We start from the raw sequence: 26,996 nt of genomic DNA, 5'->3' as shown, positions 1-26,996 counted from the left end.
TGGTTTAATAAATGTCTTCTGGAGCGATCCATTTGGTTTTGGTTGAGAACAGACCAAAATATAACTCCTTTTTCACTTTACATCATGTCATTGCAGTCTCTAGGCATGATCATGGTTTCAAGCTTGATTACACTTCCTAGTGCTTGATGCATGTGCAGAATCGCTAGATGGTGCTATAGGAAGTGTAATTGAGCTTGAGATCATGATCGCCAAGGAGACTGATGTCAAGATGTACAGTGGAAAAGGAGTTATATTTTGGTCTGTTCAACTTCTCATGCAAAACCAACTGGATTGCTTCAAGACATTGATTAAACCACTGGGATTTTCATGCACAAGCACAACAGTCTCTAGAATTTATTCTGAATGGTGACAAAAACAAAAACCATCCAGTGAGGGGCAGTTCTGCAGATGGAAATGCCTTGTTGATGAGTGAGGTCAACAGAGAATGGCCAGACTGGTTCGAACTGACAAAGTCTACGGTAACTCAGATAACCACTCTGTATAATTGTGTTGAGAAGAATATAATCTCAGAATGCTATTCTGAGATGCAGGTTGGTGCTGTTTTGGCAGCACGAGGGGGACCTACACAATATAAGGCAGGTGGTTTTAATGTTCTGGCTGATTGGTGTATATATACTGTATGCTGTTTATATTAGTGCTGTCAATTTAATTCGTTAATTTAGTGTGATTAATTATATGAAAAGTAATTTATTTCTAAAAAATAATTAATCTGTAACCTGTATGTAAATTCTTTAATAAGGAATGATCCTACTTTTGGAGCAATTCATGCTCATACAGTAGGGGGTAGTCAGCTCCATTTGTTCCTTCCTGATAATGATAAATCTTAGCTCTTACGAGCGTTGTCTGCGTGCAAAGTTACAAACGTTCTTTCCTTTTTCACGTGTGGTTCCCAAAACTGCACTTACTGTAACAGCATAGTGCTACTTAAGAGTAGCTGTCCATAAGTGAAGTGCTAAAATATGACCATATGGTGTCACTCATCATTATTTAATTATAGCTTTGCATGTAAGTTTATAAATACTTGTAATTTACCTCGTGGGGAAATGTTTGAAGTTATTCTCTTAAATACTTAAACTGATTAACATAGTTAGATATGTAGTTTTGCAATCATTTTGTGCAGAACAATTGATCATTTTTTACACAATCACTGCTTTGTTCATAGGCGCCTTTGCAATGTTTCTTTTTCACAAATTAATTTGGGGGTCGAGATGCAAGCGTACATGGTTAGTGTGGGAGCAGATATCCACTGAGGCCCTGTAAATGGTCCAAGGTATATGTAGGGTACATGTACATACATTCACTGGTTTGCTCTTTGCTCCTAAAATGATGACATCAATCCTGCACAACAACACTGCGTTGTGGGCGACAGTGCCCTTGGGTTTTAGACAGGAAGATGATCAAGTTGTAGAAGAGGAGGATGGTGGGAAGATGAGCCAAGATAGACAATTTTCCCTTTTAATGTAATATCTCCATTCTCGCTGAATTTAATTTGTAAAATCATGCTGTCAACTATGTGGTCGTGCACATAAATCTGTGTAGGCAATTTACTGATTTAAGCCTAATAATTTGTTTCTTTTATTTATTATTTGTATTTTATTATTTAGTTTAATTTATCTATTATATACTTCTATTTTAAATTCTATTTTAGTATTTTATTATTATGTATGAGTATACATTAGATAATCCAAATAGACCTCTATAATTGCTATGATATATAGACTTATATAATTACATCATATTTAAATAATAAAAAAGCAAATACTTTTATTTTCAATTATATATTAGTATTTTATTATTATATATGTATAGTTGAAGTCAGAGTATACAGTTGAAGTCAGAAGTTTACATACACTTAGGTTGAAGTCATTAAAACTCATTGTTTAACCACTCCAAAGATTTAATATTAGCAACTATAGTTTTGAAGTTGTTTAGTACATCTACTTTGTGCATGACATGAGTAATTTTTCCAACAATTGTTTACAGACAGATTGTTTCACTTTTAATTGACTATATCACAATTCCAGTGGGTCAGAAGTTTACATACACTAAGTTAACTGTGCCTTTAAGCAGCTTAGAAAATTCCAGAAAATGATGTCAAGCCTTTAGACTGTTAGCAAATTAGCTTCTGATAGGAGGTGTACTGAATTGGAGGTGTACCGAATTGGAGGTGTACCTGTGGATGCATTTATGGCCTACCTTCAAATTCTGTGCCTCTTTGCTTGACAATATGGGAAAAGCAAAAGAAGTCAGCCAAGACCTCAGAAAAAAAATTGTGGACCTCCACAAATCTGGTTCATCCTTGGGAGCAATTTCCAAATGACTGAAGGTACCATGTTCATCTGTACAAACAACAGTACGCAAGAATAAACACCATGGGACACGCAGCCATCTTACCGCTCAGGAAGGAGACGCATTCTGTCTCCTAGAGATGAACGTAGTTTGGTATGAAAAGTGTAAATAAATCCCAGAACAGCAAAGGACCTTGTGAAGATGCTGGAGGAAACAGGTAGACAAGTATCTATATCCACAGTAAAATGAGTCCTATATCGATATAACCTGGAAGGCTGCTCAGCAAGGAAGAAGCCACTGCTCCAAAACTGCCATAAAAAAGCCAGACTACAGTTTGCAAATGCACATGGGGACAATGATCTTACTTTTTGGAGAAATGTCCTCTGGTCTAATGAAACAAAAATTTAACTGTTTGGCCATAATGACCATCTTTATGTTTGGAGGAAAAAAGGTGAGGCTTGCAAGCCGAAGAACACCGTGAAGCATGGGGGTGGCAGCATCATGTTGTGAGGGTGCTTTGCTACAGGAGGGACTGGTGCACTTCATAAAATAGATGGCATCATGAGGAAGGAAAATTATGTGGATATATTGAAGCAACATCTCAAGACATCAGTCAGGAAGTTCAAGCTTGGTCGCAAATGGGTCTTCCAAATGGATAGTGACCCCAAGCATACCTCCAAAGTTGTGGCAAAATGGCTTAAGGACAACAAAGTCAAGGTATTGGAGTGGACATCACGAAGCCCTGACCTCAATCCGATAGAAAATTTGTGGGCAGAATTGAAAAAGTGTGTGCGAGCAAGGAGGCCTACAAACCTGACTCAGTTACACCAGTTCTGTCTGGAGGAATGGGCCAAAATTCTAGAAACTTAGTGTGAGAAGCTTGTGGAAGGCTACCCAAAACATTTGACTCAAGTTAAACAAATTAAAGGCAATGCTACCAAATACTAACAAAGTGTATGTAAACTTCTGACCCACTGGGAATGTGATGAAAGACATAAAAGCTGTAATAAATAATTCTCTCTACTACTATTCTGACATTTCACATTCTTGAAAGTAGTGATCCTAGCTGACCTAAGACAAGGAATGTTTTATTAAATGTCAGGAGTTGTGAAAAACTGTGTTTAAATGTATTTGGCTAAGGTGTATGTAAACTTCTGACTTCAGCTGCACATTAGATAATCCAAATAGGCCTATATAATTGCTTTGATAAGTAGATTTATATAATTAGATTTAAATAAAAAAAAAAAAATATGCAATGCACCTCGTAAGACCATTGAACAGGCAGTTCAGCCTTTATCCTAATGTATACTATGGAAGAAGCCAAACTTTTTTCTCCTGGACAAACTAGAGCAGCATAGGCGAACAAAGCCGCCTTTTACACTGTGCACTGTGTCGTTTTAAAATTTTGTTGAGGGTTACATCACGGAAGGCTGTCAACTCTTCTAGCAGACGATGACACATCAGGTTAGCCATCTCTGTTGTAATATTTTTACAATAGAGAGTTTCCAAGTTTTTATGGCTTTAAAGTTATGGACATCAAGTAAGGTTACTTAACTTACTCTGCCAGTCAGGTGAAAAACAGTGATGATCTATAGATATTCATCATGATGACCTGAAAACCAATTGAACATTTCTCATATTCTGTGCAGCTCAGGATGATTGCACTTTACCTCCTTGGTAATGACACTTTTATGCAGGTGTGACCTCTACTTTGAGTACTGGCAGCTTCACAAAGACCACTGATGATTGCGAACTCCTCTCCCTCTCTCTTCAGGGACTCTTGTTTAATGAACTTGGCACCGGCTGAACATTAATTATGAAAAGTGACTGATTGCTTCAGTCTCTAGTTGAGATCTGTCAGCATTGAATTGCACTTCTCAGCATGCAATAAATTTCCCATTTTTTATAATACAGTTTATTATCAATGGCTACTTTATTTGGATTGAATGCATTTCAATGCCATGTTCAAGGCCAAAAAAATTGGTCACTCATGAATATATTTATTGATCTTCATAATATTTATGCGAAAGTGGGTGGTGGCTTCTTGCCCTACAATTAGTACGCTCAAATTCTCTTTCCAAAAAACATGTCTGCCAATATGGCATGCAAAAATAAAGCATTGGTATTTCCTCGCTGTTACACAATCTTTATTCTTGGATTTATCTGCAGCTACTTCAGAAAGCACTAATTTGTATCAGAACTGAAAAGGACAATTTGTTCTGCAGTTCCTTGTTTATTAGCTTACAACAGCAAGTACAGAATTATTTATTTGTCTCCCTGAATATCTTTTGGGAATGCATATTTCATGTAGTTAAAGCTGTCTGAAATATAGCTTTAATGTACTGTATGTATTCCTTTCCTCTTATTTCTTTGTATCTTCTTATAACAGCCACATTTTTGCAACAGAGTCAATTATAACATGATTCCCAACTGGATATAGTGATATTTGGTTGCAGACAGACACTGTGGCGCTCAACACTGAATCAAGAGTGCAAACAAATCTCACAAAGCTGAGAGGCAGCTATAGATGATTACTTGAGCAAACATTCCCGAGCTGCTGCTGCAGACACGTTTGGCTGTTTGGCAGTGAGTGTGCTAGCTTCAGGAATTGGCTTGGAGAACGGAGAGCATTAGGGTGCATTCTCTCTTTAACTTTTTTTGCATGGAGTAGATTTTTGGTGTTTATCTGTGGTTTCCGATACTGTGATCTTTGTAGTTTGGCAACAATTTTCAAATGTGTCTCCCAAAGGACAGGATGATTTTACACTATAAAAATGTTTTGTCAGATAACTTGGATCAAGTAGAAATAACTCCCTAAAGGGATAATTCAACCAAAAATGACAATTCTGTCATCATTTACTCACCCTCATGTTATTCTACACTTGCATGACTGACTGTCTTCTGTGCAACACAAAACAAGATTTTAAACAGAATGTTAGGGACTGACAGCCTCAGCCTTTCACTTTCATTGCATCTTATTTCCATACAATAAAAGTGAAGGGTGACTAAGGCTTTCCTTCTGCTAACACCTCCTACAGGTTGTAGGCCTACAAGTTTAAAAAAAAAAAAAAAAAAAAAAAAAGCATTCCCCAAAAGCATCACAAGCCTAAGTACACCGTAGAGACCATTGGTGCCAATGGTCACTACGATCAACTTAAGCTTTTGAGAAATGCAGCCCTGATCTAATGAAAATTAGGTGACTGTTGCAACATTTTTGCAAAATTATATTATGTGGTTCATCACACCTATCATGACAGTTCTAGCAAAATGTCCACAGAGTGGTGCTAAATGAGTTACATTTTCTCCCAAACAGATTACATTTTTAAGATTAATGCTCTATCAAGTTTTAAATCAACAAAACCGACCTCCCTACCCTGAACCTTAAGGCCGATTCATACTTCTGCTGTTTACAACTTATAAACTATGGGCATTTTTCTTGGATCTTTTACTCTATATATCTGGTATGTGAGTTAGGGCTGCAATTAACCATTATTTTGATAATCGATTAATCTAACGATTATTAGAATGATTATTCGATTATTTGGGCGATTATTGCAATGATTAATCATTAGCTCTTAAATGACTATTCAGCTTGTGCCCCGAATTAAAAGGTTGTATTAAACATGCTTGCTAACAATAAAGAATACAAAATCATCTTTTAAAAATACCTCTAAATGACATTCACTGAATTAAGGGGGGAAAAAATACTTTTTAAGTTTAATTCAGTAAAAACGTAACCAAAAAAATCAAGTGTTATCAAGTGTTTTTGTCTTGTTTTCCATTTAAAATGGTCTAAAAACCCTTAAAACAAGATACATTTACTTGAGAAGCAACATATAAGATATTTAGACTTGCTTTAAGAGAATGTATCTTAAATATAAGTGTATTTTTTCACTTGGTTATACTTCTGTGAGTGCAGTAAAGACAAAATATACTTATATTCATGAACTATTCTCTAAAAGCAAGTCTAGATGTCTTAAATGCTGCTGCTCAGGTGAATGCATTTTTTTTATTCTGCAGTATAGCTGCTAAAGTAAATGCACGTTGTTTTAAAGCAGTTTTATATATTTATATTGGAAAACAAACTAAAACAAAAACCAATCAAAAATGTATTTTGTTGCAGTGTATAATGGGGCGAAGACTACCCTCTCACCTTTCTGTTCACTTCAGTCCATCTTTAACTCACAAAAAAACAAACTCTCTCTTATTAATAAGGCTGTGTATTGCCAATTTTCTTCGCAATAAGAAATGCACAGGGGCACATATGTTATGATTCAATAAGTTGCAAGCCATCGCGTTATAATCTAGCTGCATTAAGTGTGCGCGCTCGAGGGACGAGCATCCCTGTGACAGAGTGTGCATCAGCTGGGTGCAGTTTCAGTCTCTCCCCCTTAGATCATGACATTATGCGCAACCCGTGAAACTCAACTTCGTGTAATCAGATTGCTTAATTTTGTTAAGTATCACATTATATTACTGCGTTACCGCAAAATGTAATCAGATACAGCAAAGTAACGCGTTACACCCATCACTGCTCATCACCTGCGCAATACCATCCCAACAGTGTTTTTCAGCAGCAGGGGCTGGGGGACTGGTCAGGGTTGAAGGAAAGCTGAATGCAGCCAAATACAGAGCTATCCTTAATGAAAACCTGGTTCAGAGTGCTCAGGACCTCAGACTGGGCCAAAGGTACACCTTACAGCAGGACAATGACCATAAGCACTCAGCCAAGACAAACAGGAGGCTTAGGGACAACTCTGTGAATGTCCTTGAGTGGCCAAGCCATAGCCCGGACTTGAACCCAATCGAAAATCTCTGGAGAGACCTGAAAATGGCTGTCCACTGATGGTCCCCATCCAACCTGACAAAGCTTTAGAGGATCTGCAGAGAAGAATGGCAGAAAATCCCCAAATCCAGGTGTGCAAAGCTTTGTCGCATCATACCCAAAAAGACTTGAGGATGTAATCGCTGCCAAAGGTGCTTCAACTAAGTACTGAGTTAAGGGTCTGAATACTTATGTCAATGTGATATTTCAGTTTTTATTTTTAATAAATTTGCAAAGTTATAAAAAAATCTGTTTTTTGCTTTGTAATTATGGGGTATGGAGTGTAGACTGATGTGATTATTCTTTTTTTTTTTTCTTTTTTTTTTTAAGCATTTTAGCATAAGGTTGCAACAACATAGTGTGAAAACAATTAAGGGGTCTGAATACTTTCTGAATGCACTGTAACTCGCAACGTGATTGTGCATGAATAAGCATGTACATGTTTTGGTTATGTAATGCAAACATTATAATGCCTTAGTAATGGTATCACTCTAGTAAAAGTGTTTTGATGTTATTAGAGTTATCATTATCCTAAGACAGCATTTTGAGAGGAACAGGGTGAAAAATGTTTATGAACTGATAATCAGTTTTTCCTGTGATTTGTGAAGAAACAGGTTTGCTGTAGAGTTTTTAAAATCAAATTTAAGACTTTTTAAGACCTTTTTCAAGTCCTGAACAAATAAAGTGAATACCATATTCCCATACCAAAACAAACCCCCACAATCTCAAAATAAATCATGTATCACAGACTCTTATTTAAACAGGCAGGGGCACACATTCAGCATGGCCTTAACATTGCTTATCAGTAAAACAGGGTAGGATATATTCAAGTTTAAAATACTTAAGACATGTTTTCCACATACAGTTGTGCTCAAAAGTTTGCATACCCTTGGAGGATTGGTAATATATGTACCATTTTTAAAGAAAACATGAGTGAGCAGGCAAAACACATTTCTTTTATTTCTTATGGGATTCATATTCAACTGTAGGTTATAACTGAATGGCACAATCATAAAACAAAACATGGCAACAAAGAAAAAAATGAAATGACCCCTGTTCAAAAGTCTGCATACCCTTAGTTCTTAATACTGTGTATTGCCCCCTTTAGCATCAATGACAGTGTGCAGTCTTTTGCAATAGTTGTCTATGAGGCCCCAAATTCTTGCAGGTGGTATAGCTGCCCATTCGTCTTGGCAAAATGCCTCCAGGTCATGCAAAGTCTTTGGTCGTCTTGCATGAACCGCACGTTTGAGATCTCCCCAGAGTGGCTTAATGATATTAAGGTCAGGAGACTGTGATGGCCACTCCAGAACCTTCACCTTTTTCTGCTGTAACCACTGGAGGGTCAACTTGGCCTTGTTCTTAGGGTCATTGTTGTGCTGGAAAGTCCAAGAGCGTCCCTTGCGCAACGTTCGTGCAGAAGAATGCAAATTGTCTGCCAGTATTTTCTGATAACATGATGCATTCATCTTGCCATCAATTTTTACAAGATTCCCCATGACTTTAGAGCTCACACACCCCTAAAACATCAGTGAGCCACCAACCTGCTTCAGAGTGGGGATGGTATTCTTTTCACTATAGGCCTTGTTGACCCCTCTCCAAACATAGCGCTTATGGTTGTGACCATAAAGCTCTATTTTGGTCTCGTCACTCCAAATTACAGTGTGCCAGAAGCTGTGAGGCATGTCAAGGTGTTGTCGGGCATATTGTATCCGGGCTTTTTTGTGGCGTTGGCGCAGTAAAGGCTTCTTTCTGGCAACTCGACCATGCAGCTCATTTTTGTTCAAGTATCATCATATTGTGCTCCTTGAAACAACCACACTGTCTTTTTCCAGAGCAGCCTGTATTTCTCCTGAGGTTACCTGTGGGGGTTACCTTTGTATCCCGAACAATTCTTCTGGCAGTTGTGGCTGAAATCTTTCTTGGGCTACCTGACCTTGGCTTGGCATCAAGAGATCCCCAAATATTCCACTTCTTAATAAGTGATTGAACAGTACTGACTGGCATTTTCAAGGCTTTGGATATCTTTTTATGTCCTTTTCCATCTTTATAAAGTTCCATTACCTTGTTACGCAGGTCTTTTCTGCTCCCCATGGCTCAGTATCTAGCCTGCTCAGTGCATCCACGTGAGAGCTAACAAACTCATTGACTATTTATACACAGACACTAATTGCAATTTAAAAAGCCACAGATGTGTGAAATTAGCCTTTAATTGCCATTTAAATGATCAGTCACGTTTTCTAAATCAATGCCAAAATGTCACAATTTCTGCCAGGGTATGCAAACTTTTGAGCACAACTGTATACAGTATATCACATTAAAATTTGTTTATGTACCATTATATAAATAAATACATATTAGAGGTTGACCAATATTGGATTTTGCTGATATGATGAGTTGAAAGCAGGCCCGGTTCTACGGGGTGCTTGAGGGTGCTAAGCTCCCTCAAACAAACCTTAGAGCACCCTCAATTGCAGACCAGGGCAAACTATTGCCCGCGGGTCGATTTATCATGAACATTTTTTATTAGATCTTTCATTTATCTGGCTTTGGGGCCTATCGCCCATCCACAAACTTTAAATATGCTCAGGGTTGCCAGATAATATGCAACACCCCAATCAGAGATTTATACTTGCACAAATTGGAAATATTTTGCCTTATGTCATACTTAATTTATGCAATCTGGCAACCACGCATGCGAGTGCGCACGCTTTCTCTTCTTCGGAAGAAAACCCGTCAGTGCTCAATAGTGCAATATTTATGCTTAAAGAAAAGTGTGATGCATCCGTTCTGTGTCCATTCGTGAAGCTGCATGTGCTGTTTAGTGCCAGTTCTGCGAGCAAACCTTTTCAGTGTTAAACTTTAGGAAAATTCCAATAGATCTTCACGTCATTTGCACACGGAGGGGACACATGAGCAAAACCAAGCGAGAGAGGAAAATGTTTGTTCTTTGTGTTATTTGTAAAATGCTGAAGTCCCTCACACCTGTATGCGAATGTTACTTTGGCAGTAATCATTTATCAATGTCATGCAGCCTGTTTTATTCAGCTGTGTGCTGAATGGGATGCCAAACAAACTATTGATGAGACTCACAACATGACCCATGAGTGTGTAAACAGCTTGATAATGTTTTCAGAATAAAACAACTTTATCCACTTTGCTGCAAACTTTAAAATAAGCTTTTAGAATTTATAATTTCCGAATGTTTTATTTTAATATTAAACCAGACTCCTGATGTAGAGTGATAAATTGAATACTAAATTACCACTGCATTGAAGCATGGTAAAATAAACAATTAATGATTATACTCAGCCTTTGTTCAGTTTTACTTGCACATGATAGAAAAGTAGCAGCAAAACTTCAAGCAATCGCAGAATGTTCCCATCAGTATACACTTCAGAAAATTGTGCATCATTCATTGAGTGCATGAGTGCACTACTGCTTCTGGGATTAAAAGATACAACTATGCAGAATTTTTTATCTTCTCTCTTCCATGTTCTACTTAACGGCTGATGTGTCCTCTGTACCAAAATAATTGCACACCCCTGCTCAATATAATATGTAAGACTAATACTGTAAATTGGCAAGCAGATTTCCTTGAATCCCAGCAAACACACAAAAAAAGATTTGATTAATAGTGCGGAACTTTTAAGTTTAAAGGCCGAAATACACCAGGGACTCTTATTTTGAAATGTTTGTGCTTCACTGCTTCCAGCTGCTCATTAAAACAGATGAGGGTAATAAAATGTGCACTCCTACTATAATCTATAACGTATTACAATATAAACAATTAAAAGTAAACATTGTCATATTTCATCAACATTATATCATCATCATCAACAGCTGATCATTATTGATCGCTTGTCATACATTTCCAATATGGCTTAATGATTGTGAACTGCTCTGCAACAGCTGGAAACACTCACAAGCCCCTGCGTGCCTGGAGAAAGTGCCACGTTTTCACTCTGAAAGATGCAGCGCATGCATTTATTTAATTAAATCATATTCTTTCGAATTTTTATGTTAGGTCATATCACGATTCCTGTCTTTCCATCCCCAAATTTAAGACCTCTTTAAATGATAATTAAGACTTTTGTTGTATCATTTAAGATATTTAAGACTTTTTATGACCTTAAATTTTGGAAAACTGAATTTAAGACATTAAGGCTTTTTAAGGATCCGCGGGAACCCTGAGAAAGGTCATTATTGTTGTAGCGCCTGTAGTGTTCATTTCACTAGGAAACTGCTGCAATACATATAAAGAGCCATGCAAAAATAATTTTGAAGAAATGTAGGTATAGTAACAGGGTTCTGTAAGACCAGGTTGGAGAAAACACATGAGGGTGAGTATGGTAAATAATAATCAAATTTTAAATTTTGGGTGAACTATCCCTTTAAGGTAACAGATCTGCCCATTTTGTATACTAAGCACACTGATAAGCACTCTGTATGATGCAGTAAACAAAGGAGTGCTGTCAACAAGGTTACTCTAAACTTCATCGTACACGACTATAAATATCCTACACAGGCTCTCTCTCTCTACTATCTACAAGTGTTTTCCAGAATGAATGATTTATGTAGAACAGGTACATGCCAGCTGTGGCTTTACCACCTGGTACAAACAGCCTGGAGGATGGCCTGCCTGATCTCCCTGTCGTCTGCGAGTTGATGAAAATGCAGCGGACTTCAGCACAGCAGCTCTTTAGTGCTGTTGTGGATTTTCCACTGAAAGCCAAACAGAAAGAACAACAGAATCACTCTTAACACTTAGTCCATAATTTAATTGTTTAGTAACAGTGGAAGAGTGGAGTGGGTGACTTTATATCTACTCTCATATGTACCATCTGGATTCAGTGCGAAGTACTGCACTGCTTTGCTGTGCACAGAAAGTGCATGACAATCGCTGGCTTTCAAGTTCAGTTGCAATTTCGCTTGATTAAAAAATAAATGAAATATTTGTAGGTGCGTTAGACATCATGAAGGTAATGCCTAATGAAGGCTGTGTGACCGAAACATTGCAATACATTTTGATTGTCTTTGCAAGCTATGGTAGTGCTTGGTTAAAAAAAAAACATCTAGTTTTCGGGTTGCAGTTTGAACTGGGGTCCACTCCGCGCTCTGAACAAAAACTATTCCACTGAGTTAACAAATGATAATACATTTGAACTCTTATATAAACCTTTTGTTTTTTTCTTAATCATGTCCTTGCTCATCTAGGGCACCCAGTAAGCCAGGACCACCAACGGTGCCCTATCAAAAAATATAGATGCATGATACAGTGATAGTCGCAGTTGTAATGTTTTTCTTTGAAAGTTATAAAAATGGTTATTGAGATGACATATTATGGAATGTTATCTGCCATGTATAGTCAGAGAGAGAATATTTCTTATGGAATATTTGGTTTGATGGAATGCGATCTACAGTATAGAGTCATACGGATGTCACAGTCTCCAAGAAGTGCATTTGCTACTTTGGGAAACTGTGATTTCTCATTTCCTCTCATCCATTGCTCCTTATGAGTCTTCTCTAATAAGCAGCGGGCTGGGTTTCATTTCCTCAGCAGAATGGCATGGCAACACCTCAGAAAATTGTACTTGACTTCTTTTGGAAGAGACTAACTTTTTAAGTTGCCCTTAACTGCCCTTTTGAAGGACAGGTGGCTGTGTGTGAGTGAGCAAACTCTCCAGGGTTGATTTATGGCCATGCTGGAGGGTTTATCCTCTGATAATCACAATGAGCTCCATTAAACAAAGACTCTGCGAAGCCTCTTATCCAGGAAGACAGACTATTAATCAGCACAGCTCACACACTACAAGTTGGTTGCATGTATAGTGCTTTAACTCACATATTTTAGTGTAAACTTCTAGTAATGCTGGCATTAGCCAGATTTTAAAGTGTGGTTATTATGTTTTGGGGTACTGTAGTTTCCAGAGATTTCAGTTTGAAATGAGCTTTGCTATCCACATTGAATTTATAACTCTATACCCTTACTCCATGTCAACAATTGTCTCATTTGTTGCTTTTCTGTTTCTGAAAGGCAATTTTGGTAGAAACATCTGAGACAAAATGTATGCTTTAATGAAACATAACTGAAAACTGTTGCGGTACATAATAGATAATCGGAATAAAATCTAATACAATCGGAACGTAAACTTGGTGTTTAAATGGGTGTTTAGGTTTTTAACCATTTAGTAGGCAAAGAGTCTTCTTTGCTCTTCATAATTGTAACAATATAGTGCTACTTTTATAAAGAAGCTACAGTCAATCATATGTACCTCCTTTTAATGCTGAGAGCACGCTCATGTACAATGGAAAGTTGCATTCCAGTATCTCTTTTATGCTGAGATGTTTTGAAAAGTTTGGAATTAAAGCAGCAAAATGAGAACGCCTACTTGTTCTGTGCTTTCTGTATAATAGATGTTTACCTGACATTGCAGTGTATCTCATTTTACTTGAAATAACTACAGAAACTAGAACAGCATAAACATACCTTGATAAACAAAATCAGAATTTGCATGAATTACTATGGTTTTACAAAGCAAGTGAATTTGCATGTCTGTATAACCCAGATAGAGCAGTCGTGTGAACTGAGAAATCCATTTAATTAAATATTTATCACAAAACCTTCATTAAGGTTATGCTTAGAAAGGGAAATTAAAACATGGCATCACCTAGTCAACCTTAGTTTGCAGTGTTGGCTGAATCACTAATAGAGAAATTAACCTGCTGATATCAGGGTAAGCCGCATTGCAAAAAATGCACAAGTGCATTTTTTTTTTTTTTTTTTTTTTTTTGTGTTTAGGAATTTGTATCTGAACTCCCAAAGGAACGCTGGTGCAAACTGAGGTCATGTTTCACTATAGCACAGTCACTGCCTGCCTTTAAAGAATACTCCGTGTCCAATAAAAGGTAATCTCAGTCAACAGCATTTGTTGCATTATGTTGATTACCACAAACAATTATTTCAACTCATCCTTCCTTTTCTTTAAAAAATGCAAAAATCAAGATTAGAGTGAGGCACTTACAATGGAGGTGAATAGGGCCAATTTTTGAAGGGTTTAAAGTAGGGATGGGCACAAGTACTCGGGTACTCGGTCATGAAAACGATGATCGATCGTGATCAAGCATGATGTGACTTCACTTAATTCGAAATCCAATGACAATTACCTGACAACTAACACAAATGTGTCAAAGAGGGAGCTTATTTTTAATTTTGAGATTGATTACGTTGTGATTTTGAGGGGTACACTGATTGTCAGAGAAGACTCAAAGCAGCCAAACTGATATGATGCTGCAATGCTATCGTTACGATAATCAAAACATAGAGTGTAATTAACCGTGTTTTGAATACCTGTTTCTGCAAAACATTTGCTAAATACGTTTTATTATCATTTAATATTAGAACTTTGACTCGTTAATGGATATTATTTAATAAAAGTGAATGTTTGTCACTGACTGTAAACCTCCCTGCCCTGCGTGATGTAACACACACTTGCATTTCGATGAAATGAATGAAGATTTCCACACGAGTTTCCCAAATTAGATGTCCGATATAAAGTGTCATTCCGTTGCACTTTCCCCAGTTGAAAGGTGGAAATTCAGACTCTCTGAGTTGAATGGAACACTTCATGAATCACAGCAACAACTGGTGCGCACTTACTAAGATTACTACAGTAACCTGAAGGAAGAACAGACAGGCGCGTGTTGTGCACATTCTTTCATAGATTTGGGCAGCGAATCTTCACATAATGACAAAATACGATGCATTATATTTTGATTGTGCAATCTTTTGTACATTTTGTAACATTATTTTATAACAGCCTATAATAATGAATAGACGATACACTGGAACAACAAGACACAATGCAGCAGCCATAGAGGTTTGTCAGACATGTTATTAAATATACAGTTATGAACATGTAATTGAGTATTCGTGTAATTAGTACTCGAGTAGACAAAATGACCAAAATGCCCATCCCTAGTTTAAAGGCTGAAATGTGAAGCTTATAATTTTATAAAAGCACTTACAATGGCAAGAAAATATGTGAACCCTTTGGAATTAGCTGGCTTTCTGCATGAATTGGTCATAAAATGTGATCTCATCTTCATCAAAGTCACAAGTATAGACAAACACAATGTGCTTAAGCTAACAACACACAAACAATTATAATCTTTCATGTCTTTGTTGAACCCTTTAATAACTGGTTGATCCTCCTTTGGCAGCAGTAACCTCAACCAAGTGTTTCTGGTAGCTGCGGATTAGACCTGCACAACGTTCAGAATGAATTTTGGACCATTCTTCCTTACAGAACTGCTTCAGCTCAGCCATATTCTTAGGATGTCTGGTGTGAATGGCTCTCTTGAGGACATTCCACAGCATCTCTATTGGGTTAAGGTCTGGGCTCTAATTGGGCCACTCCAAAAGGCGGATTTTCTTTTTTTAAAGCCATTCTGTAGTGGATTTACTTTGATGTTTAGGGTCATTGTCCTCCTGCATCACCCAATTTATACGGCACACAGTCACCCTGACATTATCCTGTAGGATATCTTGATAAATATGGGAATTCATTTTTCCCTCTGATCCAGGCCCCGAAGTAGCAAAGCAGCCCCAAATCATGATGCTTCCTCCACCGTACTTCTCTGTTGGGATGATGTTTCATGTTGGTGTGCGGTGCCTTTTTTACGCCATATGTAGTGCTGCATGTTCTCCCCAAACAATTCAGCCTTAGTTCATCAGTCCAACAAACATTTTCCTAGTAGCGTTGTGGAGTGTCAAGGTGGTCTTTAGCAAACTTAAGGCATGCAGCAATGTTTTTGTTGGAAAGCAGTGGCTTACTACGTGGTGTCCTGCCATGGACACCATGCCTGTTTAATGTTTTCTGTATAGTAGACTCATGAACAGAGATGTTATCCAGTTCCAATGATTCCTTTAGATCTTTAGCAGTCATTCTTGGCTTTTTTTTTTTTCCCTATTTGAGCATTCTACGGTGACCTTTGAGTCATCTTGGCTGGACGGCCACTTCTAGGGAGATTAGCCACAGTACTAAATTGTCTTCATTTATAGACAGTTTGTCTAACTGTGGACAGATGAATATCTAAGCTCTTCGAGATAACTTTGTAACCCTTTCCAGCTTTGTGCAAAGCAACAATTCTTGATTGTAGGTCTTCTGATATCTCATTTTTTCAGCAGATGCTTCTTTTGAATAGCAAACTCAAAATATTTGAGTAGCTTTTATAAATCAAATTAGCTCTTATCCACACCTTCAATCTCGTTTCATTAATTGGATGCCAGTTTTGACAACTCTTGACTCTAATTAGCTTTTTTTGACATCATTAGCCTAGGGGTTCACATACTTTTTCAAACCTACACTGTGAATGTTTGAATGATGTATCCAATATTTACAAGAACAATACAATAATTAGTGTGTTATTAGTTAAAACAGATTGTGTTTTTATCATTATTGTAACTTACATAAAGATCAAACCAGATTTTAAGACAAATTTAAACATAATTGCAGGTAATTCCAAAGGGTTCACATACTTTTCCTTGCTACTGTAACTTTACACATAACATGTTAGTAAATGATTTTATCACACTAAAATCATGTTAACAAACATATTGTTTACATCTTGTGGCTATATTTTTTAAACGGTGAGTATTTTAACGTTTACAGATTGGCCCCCATTCACTTCCATTGCAAGTGCCTCATTGTAACCCAGATTTTTGCTTTTTTTTTTTTTTTTTTTAAGGAAAAGGAGGGACAAGTTTAAATGAATTTTTGTTAATCAACATCATGCCACAAATGTTGTCAGTTGAGCTTAACTTTTATTGAACTCATCAATCTCATGCGGTTAATTGAGAAAGTTTAACTCGTTAATTTTTCTTAATCGCGATTAACGCATTTACTGTTAATACAGCATAAACACTGGTGTGAAGGGCAGAACTGTACTGTGTCTGCCCGGAGTCAGGACCTCTTAACACTATTTGATGTACAAAACAAGCCCAGATGGGACTTGTGATAGAAATCAAGTATTTTTCAGCCTATGTAAGGCACATTTTAATTACCACAGAAACACATAAAATCGTAACTATCACCAAAACACAGAATGAGACGTTTTTGTCTGCAAGCGGTTTTCATGGTGAGTTCAAAGCGGCACACGACGCTGATGCCCTGACGCAAATCATGAACCCAGCTTCACAATTACTGTAATATAGCCACAGTCTACCGGCAAATTAATATTGCGGAGGATGAAAGTTTAAGGGATTTAATACGCATTGCAATGAATATGCAACCTATATGTGGACTAGTTTTTTCAAACTCCCACTTAGACTTGAATTGGTGATATTTTAGTGCATTGTCTTTATATTGTTGAAGGCTTTGTTTGGAAAATGTTAATAAATCATTATATTCCTACATATTGTTTTGTTTTCTTTCTTAAGATGGAAATAAATTAATTTTGACAAGAAAAGAAGAATATATATTGTCAAATTTCAGAACTTTTAAATTCTGCATTTAATCATGATTATGTACAAAAAATTATGCGATTAATCGCGATTAAACATTTTAATCGACTGACAGCACTACTGTAAATGTGTTGCTTGATAGCACTGATACAAAGAGCTAAAGTAAATTGTTTCTGAGTCATGTTGTGTAGCCTGTTTTTTAGCTTTCTTAGCTCCCATGCAAATTTAGTTTTGAAATATTGTATATATAAATATATCTATTTATATATTTACATTTATTATATAAATATTATATTTATGCATTATTATATTATGCCAAAATAATGATGATAAAATTGATGCATTGTTTTGTCAGATAACCTAAAAAGTACTGCATTCGATAACATCTGAAAACATCTACATTTCCTGATTTAATGAAAAATAATTCAATTAATCATGCCCCTTGACCGCATACATTTCATAATAAGGAATTCTCTTACCATTAGATTAATCTGAGTTTGAGGTACCGCCTTGATATTTTGGCCGAATCAGGGGCAGTGAGCGCTGCCTCGACTTGTGGCTGTACTAGCAACACGTTGACCTTTTTGCTCAAAGTTTCACACTTCTTTTAATTTAACACAGTGTCTTTAAACACAACGTTAATTGTGTGAGATGCTGAAACGCAATGCAACCCAAAGTGAGATGCTTTAAGAACGTCAGTCTGACGCAAGTGTGCATGGACAAACATTTCAAATGGTGCAGAAGGAGCACGTCCTGTGAGAGACTGATGAACTCAATTTCAAAATGGATCACTGTCTAGAGTAGGCTAATAATACAGTTATTTGTCATGGTATTGAAATGATTGAAATGCATATATTACAGAGAGTACGTGTGAATACTCTGATAACTGGTCAAGTCAAGTCAATTTTATTTTATTTGTATTATTTGCTTTATTTGCATTTCGAAACAGCTTTACAGAAAATCATGCATTAACAGAAAATGAAACTGTAATATCTATAATGTCTTAGAGTCATCATTGTGTAGTTTGATAAAATACGATTGTGAATTGTGTTTAAAAATAAGTAATTAAATAATAATTGTATTTAGAAACCCAATGAGCAAGCCGAAGGTGACTGTGGCAAGGAACACTACTCTGGGCACTACTGGCTTTGAGTGACTTGTTTCTTTATACTGTAATTACCTACCTATGTGATTTTATTGTACAGAAATGTATTTTTAATTCCATTATATCTATATACATTTTGAATGAATCAGATTTTCAAATGTCACATTTTTAAAACAAATTGAAAGGGATTAGGATGGAACACGTTTTCTTGGCTTTGTCTTATTTTAGTATGAGAGAGAAAAAGGAAGAGGCAGATGATGCCTGTGATTCAGATTCACTTTCTTTCCTTACCACTCTTGAATTTGTGATTCTAATTAGAAGCAATGGGATGTAATTAGTCATTAATTAAGACAGAGCCATGCAGAGTGCTGCATCTCTGAGTATGCACAGGAAAAGTAAGTAGTTGTTTCTGTGAACTTAAAAAGACATACGGAACAAGCTCAATGTCTTTTTTTTACTGACTCATGCAGTGCTATTCACTGCTGTGCAGCTGCGAGTGAAGAAATGCACTTGATACACATATGCTTGATTATCAGCTTGTCTCCTCTTTTTATTTTTAGCCAGTGATTTATAGATAATAATGGACTAACACTGATCTGTATGCCACCCAACTGCATTTTTCCACATCCATCCATGCAATAAGTATGTGTAACACATTCAATGGAAAGGAGGCGAGAACTGGCTTGATAATATAAATAATAGTTTAATAATAAACTTAACCAAAAAGACACAAACATAAACAGGTATCGGACAGCTGCCCGTAACTCTCTCACTCTATCGCACTGCCGTCTCCGGTCGCCTTTATCCCTCTTGGGCTTAATCAGCCTAATTCCGCCCTCCGCCCTGCCACATTCCTCCCTCGTTCTCTCAGGCCGGGGAGTCCCCGGCATGACGTACACCCCCCCCCCCTTTCCCTGGTACCTACGCACTGTAACAGTGATCGTACCAAAAAAAAACCACAATAATAATATTTAAAACAGAGGGAAAGGCAAACGCGGAGTGGCAGCGGGAGAGGAGAGAGAGAGAGAAAAAAAAATTTACTCACCGGTTCTCTGATACGCCGTAGCCTGGTCCTCGCCACTCCTCCACCCTCTAGTGGACGACAGCTGCGCCTCACTGGGCGGATCGGAGGCAGTCCTCTGACCCCTGGCAGACGGAACGCCCTGCCACGTTCCGGTGGATGGAAGGGGGTCTCCCCCGCCACTGGCAGCGGTTCTCCCACTCCAGGCGGTCGGCCAGGAGCCCCTCCCTGCTTGCGGTCGGCGGTCTCAGACCCCGCCGTGTTTCAGCGGCTGGTAGGGGTCTCCTCCGCCCCTGGCAGCGGCCCTGACCACTCCAGGTGGTCGGTTAGGAGCCTCTCCTCCCCTCGTGGTTGGCTGCCGTTCCTCCGCTCTCAGGCGGCCGGGCTTCCCCTTCCCTGGCAGATGGCATAATTAGGCTGCTCCGTTGGTGTGGATGGTAATGGCGAGGACTCTACTATGGCGCATCCCTCTTCCTTCCTGGATTTCGGCACCAGTTTAACACATTCAGTGGAAAGGAGGAGGCGACAACTGGCTTGATAATATAAATAATAGTTTAATAATAAACTTAACCAAAAAGACACAAACATAAACAGGTATCAGACAGTTGCCCTTAACTCTCTCACTCTGTCGCACTGCCGTCTCCGGACACCTTTATCCCTCTCGGGCTTAATCAGCCTAATTAGGGGCCGGGTGTGCGGAATCACGACCTGGCCCCACCCTCCGCCCTGCGACAGTATGTTTTCAGGATAACCATGCATAGATTTTACACAGAGACAAGGGTTGCCTTGTCCACAGGGCAGTGTTAATGCAGTTTTTCATTTACAAGTGCGGACAAAACAGTTGTTATGCTCTATCACACATGCCACTCAGAGGCTTATCACTTTATGGCTGTTTGGATAATAATTCCTTTAAATTATGAACACTGCTGTCTCATTAGACACTGCTTGTGCGCTGTGACTTGACAGAAAAAACTATGAAAGCTGTACAGTAAATAGGCATGATGATGATCACCCACATGTTTATACTGTTTGATGACAATTGAACTGGTTGTTTTTAATTATGGCGAGGACGTTGAACATGGTGGAGCGTGAAATATACTCAAGTATTCATTTTTAAAAGTCCACAGTATAGGATTTAATGTTTATTTTTTATGTCCTGTTTGGTTTAGTTCATGAAACAATGGAGGCATACACAATAAATCCAATTAAAAAAAAAAACAATATTATAATGATATAGAGTATGCAAAGGCCAGACAAGTTTACCTTCTTCCCATTTACACACTTCTGCACTATTTTACACCAGTTTGTAGTGTAAGTAGCGTGTTACCCTGAAAAATGCAAATATACTGTAATTTTGATGTAAACGTGTCTCAAATGACACACTATACACTATGCAATCGCCCATTTAATTTATGTATTTTCGAAGTGTAGTAACGTCCCAAATGGAACACTAATGGTTATTTACTACACAGAAGCGTTCCTCGTTTTTCAGGCAAGAGTAGTGACATTTCAATAGCACGCTGTGTGTTGCCTTAAGCTTTAGCGTTAAATCCGTTAAATGATCTTTTTGGATAATTACGGTTCTTCTGAGAGTGAGGACAAACATCTGCAACACTAATGTCTTGTTAAATCTGGCCATTTATTTTCAGGAAAGCACCTAAACAGACAAATAGACAATGTTCACCTGGTACAAAGAATACAACCTAATCACTTGAGATCCCTTATCAGGCTTTCCACAAGGTGTATTCACCAAACAGAATGATGTCAATCGCTCAGAGTGTCTCTTTTTTGAGTCCAAGTGGGAATTGAACATTGAACATTTTCCAATCTCATTACTGCTGTTTGTGATTAGATAACACAGGAGGCTGTTGGGGCTTTGGGAAAAAAGGTGCTTCAGTGATTTTGGCTAGAATTGCATGTGTGAGTTTTAAATAAAAAAACTCAAAGCCTTTCTGTTTAATACTGATAATGTATGATGAAGATGAATCCATTTAATTTTTGATATTCTTTGGTTTTGAAGGGATTTTCACATGAGAACACTCCTTATTCAGCAGGGTTGTGTGAATTTCCTGAATCTGAATTAAATTTGAATTGAGGTAGCAAACAGGATGCAGAATTGTAAGAAGATTTATGAAACTTTTGTATTTTATTTTCTGAAAGTCATGAAAAATCCCAGCAGTATAATTTCCATCTTCTGTATTTTGTTTAATAGAATTCCATGGTGGAAATGACAGGTTGGAAATTACATTTTTAATAAAATAAAAAGGCCTCTTTTGTTTTATTAAGGCTAATTTCATATCTAATATTGTATGTATCCTTAATACACACAATTAAATGTTTTCACACTTTTTGCATAATTTGGCAAAATTACAGCTTGATTGGAAAGTACTCCCAATGAAAATATTCTGCTCACAAGTGATAATTACCTTGAGTTTTCTTCAAACATCACTTGTTGTATATTTCATTTCAAGCATGCTCTTCATTGACACTTTTGTCAATTTTGTAAACAAGTACACTACCTTTTAAAACTTTATTAGGGGCAAAATTGTCTGGTGTGGTAGAAATGATGTCAGAACTGTAGGGCAGCCTTACATTTTTAAGAAAAAAGATTGAAATGATATTCGCACATTATACACTCACGACCACTTTATTAGGAACACCTGAACACCTATTTATTCATGTGATTATCTAATCAGCCAGTCATGTGGCAGCAGTGTAATGCATACAATCATGCAGATATGGGTCAAGAGCTTCAGATAATGTTCACATCAACCATCAGAAAAGGGAAAATATTTGAACTCAGTGATTTTGACCGTGGCATGATTGTTGGTGCCAGACCGGCTGGTGGGCCTACCATCTGTGTACCTCAGCAGAAATCGAGATTCATCAGACCAGGCTATGTTTTTCCAGTCTTTAAATGTCCAGTTTTGGTGAGCCTGTGCCCACTGCAGCCTCATCTTTCTGTTCTTGGCTGACAGAAGTGGAACCCAATGTGGTCTTCTACTGTTGTAGCCCATTCGCCTCAAGGTTTGACATGCTGTGCATTCTGAGATGCTGTTCTGCTCAATATAATTGTACAGAGGGGTTATCTGAGTTACCGTAGTCTTTCTGTCAGCTCGAACCAGTCTGGCCATTCTCCGTTGACGTCTCTCATCAATTAGGCGTTTCCGTCCGCAGAATTGCCGCTTAATGTGTGTTTTTGTTTTGTTTTTGGCACCATTCTGAGTAAGGCCTAGAGACTCTTGTGCGTGAAAATCAAGGAGATCAGCTGTTACAGAAATACTCAAACCAGCCCGTCTGGCACCAACAATCATTCCACGGTCAAAATTACTGAGATTAATTTTTTTCCCCATTCTGATGGTTGACGTGAACACTGACTGAAGCTCCTGACCTGTATCTGCATGATTTTATGTATTGTAATACTGCCACACGATTAGCTGATTAGATAATCACATGATTAAGCATACAGGTGTTCTTAAGTGGTGGGTGAGTGCATGTTGAAATGGTTTATTTTTATTTCACTCTTGGTTTAGATTATCATTGTTTAAAACTTGTAATAATTTGTATTTTAATAATGGATTTTCTTAGTTTAAAACTGAAGGTCTGGGATGAGGCGAAAACAGTAAAATCTATACATAAAAGGCATTTGAAAAGTAAAAAAAATAAAAATAATGAAGGCCTTGTAAAAAGTTTATTAATCAGATTTGACGTGACTTTCGTGTAACAAAAAGACAAAAAGCCCTGATATTCAGAAGTGTAGTGCATATGTCTGTCATATTTTGTCCTATACATGTCGAGAATTAAGTGACAGATGCCTCATGATGTTAATGGGAGATACTTGCTGTATGAGATTGGGCTTGATGTGGAAAAGGTGAAAATGTGTTATCAAAAAAGGCAATTATTTAATATGTTTATGAGTGCCAACTGGCTCAGTGAGGAACTGATAAACAGCCTTTTGAAGTCACAAGGTTTCCCTTTAGTTGCATCAGTTCCACTCGGATTGTGAGCATGTTTGCCTAATCACATTTATGTGAAGTGTGATTTATTGCATGATTGTGAGTCTGTCTGGTATGCTTTGCTTAGAGAAGCTAAAACTTAGTTTTTAATTTAGTCACAATCATGTTTTGTGAACCATTTTGTATTATTCCTATGTGCTTTAGAAATTGTTTACTATTAAGTACCTACGTAGGAGTGGTAGGTCAGGATACATTTTGCACTACTGTAGCTCTCTGAGAGTGAAAGACAGAATTTATTCACTGGAGTGTTTTGGCTGCCAGTCTTCTTCTGGCAGACTGTCCAACACCTCAGTTCTGGTGAAGGCTGTCAGTGCATCATAGCCGTGGGCTTCACCTAAAGGGCCATCCCTAGAGATGCTCTGATTTGTCTGCAAACATAACAACATTTCTTTGGGCAGGTATCCAAGTGACCTGCCAAGTCCATTAAGTCTCTTGTCTGACATATGTTATAGATATACTGTATGTTAAATAGGTGTTGAGGTCATAACAAGCTATTTTCTACAATGTACTCAGAAAGCTGAGGGCAGCAAATGGGACAGTGGCACAGTTTGCTGAAAATAGTCATTATGTAAGTGAGGCTCTATTCCAAACCTTGGTTAGCTGCCTACTTAGACGACATTTTTAGACATCATATGGAAAGCTACAGACATTTCAAGCAGTAGGCAGCAAAATTGTCCTGCATTATGAGATACCTTATTTTGGCTATTTATATGTATTCATTTAGCGGACACTTTTATCCTAAAAGATTATTCCTAAGGAGGCAAGAACATTAAAGATGCTGCAAGCCTTCAGTACAAAGTACCACAATTGCTCATAGAAGCACATGCTTGAGGCATCATAGCATGTCAGACATAAAGAAATAGCTGAATGCATTGTGACAGACTTTGAAAATCTTTCCATATGATGTCTAAAAATGTTGCCCAAGCAGGCAGCTATAAAAGGTCAGATTGTTTTAATCAAATTGTTATGTTTCCAGGAGTGTTGGTTATTCATGTTTTTGAGACGTTACAGACATTACAGCTGATTTTGTGTAAAGCTGCTTTGGAAAAATGTGTGTTGGGAAAAGCACAAATAAAAACCTGTACAAATAAAAAGAAATGGACTTGATTTGACTTTTACGTTTCAATGGTTTTTATTTTGGCAACAAAATAGCATAATTAATTCTGATACAAGTAATTGCCAGCATCGTCCAATCTCTGCCAACCATATTTAAATAAAATTATACATTATAAATTCTGAATCTAAGTACTGATTACCATTACCCCATGTCTGCCAACCATTTTGAGTGGTTCAAACATCATTTACAGCCTGAAATTTTGATAGGAAGTTTGGATTGAATGCACTTGGCTTCATAGGAAAACTATAGGATGCTCCCTTTGCTTCCTATTTAGTGAATGACTTAACCTCCAGTGTGCTGTCTGTTTGCACTGTTTGCGTCGAATTGCACCATATTTTCATCTTAACTACATATAAAGCCTCTGAAAGCATTTTTTTTTCTTTTTTTTTTTTTGTCTCATTGTGAAAAAGCAGAGTAAATATAGGATTTATAATGAAAATCTTGTGCTGTTGTACACATTAGTGTACACTGTGTTTAGCACCGTGGTGTTTTGCGATAAATCATTCAAATTTTAAAAAATGGCATATCAGATTAAACTAGTTAGGTTTCTTATCAGATGTAGTTTCGTTGGCGTTTCTCCCAAATACAAACTCTGCTGTGATCGGTACCATGTTGTTTTGTCACATTACTGTGTAGGTCCAATTTTTAACCCTTTACTGACAGCCCAGAGTCTCCTGAACTGAGATCAGTCGGTTTAAATTAAATTAAATTATGCATTGGGTATAGTTAAACCAAAATATAATGTCCACATGTGTGTACGCAGGGTCGCACGAGGAAAAAGACCAATTTATTCTGTGCGAGAAAAGTAGGAAGCATGATGTTATATCAGGTTATGTCAGGTACATGTCGCCAAAATCTCAAGCAGTTCGGCAAAGTTAAACACACAACTAGCTAAATGAATCACTTCCAGTGAGGAAGTATTAGCAGGCAGCCCTGCTGTCATGGAAACCAGCAATGAGGCTCAGTAGCTGATAGATATCAGTTAGCTAATTGGCTAATTTAATATCATTGTGTACTGAACAAGCCAACACTGACAATGCAATACAGCTATCGACTGAAAACAACTCTGACAACACCATTGCTGTTTATTTATGTACTATTTAGTTAAAAGTTTTTCATGATCCATAGCGCTGTCACAGGCAAGAAAGTATTTCTTCTTCTTGTGATGTTTTTTGGTGGTTGGCAATTAGGGCTGAAACAAATAGTCAACGTTACCAACAACGTCGACAATAAAAAAAAATGTAGACAAAAATTTCCGTTTGATCTCATTTAACGTAACATGAGATCACATTAAACTCTAATGATGCCGCACAAGAGCAGCGCTGCAGCTCGCACCTGACTGAGGAGAGGAAGAATTACACAGCTCACAGTCCAGATGCACTCTAAACTTTCCAAACAGCTTCAGGCGATGTAGAACGCAAAATATGAGGGAATAATACAAAAATACAAAAGTAAATACAGAAGCATTCTTGTTGTGGAATAAGCGGAGCCAGAGCCGCCCCTCCGCTGAAGCAAAACTTGTGTGTCGAGCGTCTTTAAAGGAAACACCACGGCGTTATATCTTTAATGCAGTTATATTTAAAGTGTTATGGCTTTATTGAAGTTCAAATAATAAGGAAGCAGGTCATGCAAATAACCACAAACTCCGAACTGGCATTTCTCTGTGTGGTCGGTGCCTCTTCTATGAGTTTAGCAAAGTGTCCCGATCTAAGGGGGAGAGATTGAAACTGCACCCAGCTGATGCACACTCTGTCACGGGGACGCTCGTCCCTCGAGCGCGCACGCTTAATGCAGCTAGATTATAAAGTGATGGCTCGCGACTTATTGAATCATAATATATGCGTCACTGTGTGTTTATTATCGTGAAGAAAATTGGCAATACGCAGCTTTATTAATAAGAGAGAGTTTGTTTTTTTGTGAGTTAAAGATGGATTGAAGTGAACAGAAAGGTGAGAGAGGGTAGTCTTCGCCCCATTATACACTACACAAAATACGTTTTTGTTTTTTTCTTTGGCTTGTTTTCCAATTTACATATCTAAAACTCCTTTAAAATAATGTACATTTACTTTAGAAGCTATACAGCAGAAGAAAAAATTGTTATCTGAGAAAGTTGAATATAATACTAAAAATACAAATA

The 26,996-nt window shown here is 37.5% G+C and overlaps 1 protein-coding gene across 1 annotated transcript in view; it reads left to right on the top strand.

The window, feature by feature from the left end:
* The window catches only part of LOC127412715 (polypeptide N-acetylgalactosaminyltransferase 18-like), a 153,246-nt gene that overhangs the window by 925 nt on the left and 125,325 nt on the right, over positions 1-26,996 (top strand). The window lies entirely within an intron of this gene.

This window comes from Myxocyprinus asiaticus, chromosome 2, assembly GCF_019703515.2.
Source record: "Myxocyprinus asiaticus isolate MX2 ecotype Aquarium Trade chromosome 2, UBuf_Myxa_2, whole genome shotgun sequence".
Lineage (NCBI taxonomy): Eukaryota > Metazoa > Chordata > Actinopteri > Cypriniformes > Catostomidae > Myxocyprinus > Myxocyprinus asiaticus.
This window is presented reverse-complemented; position numbering and strand designations above follow the sequence as displayed.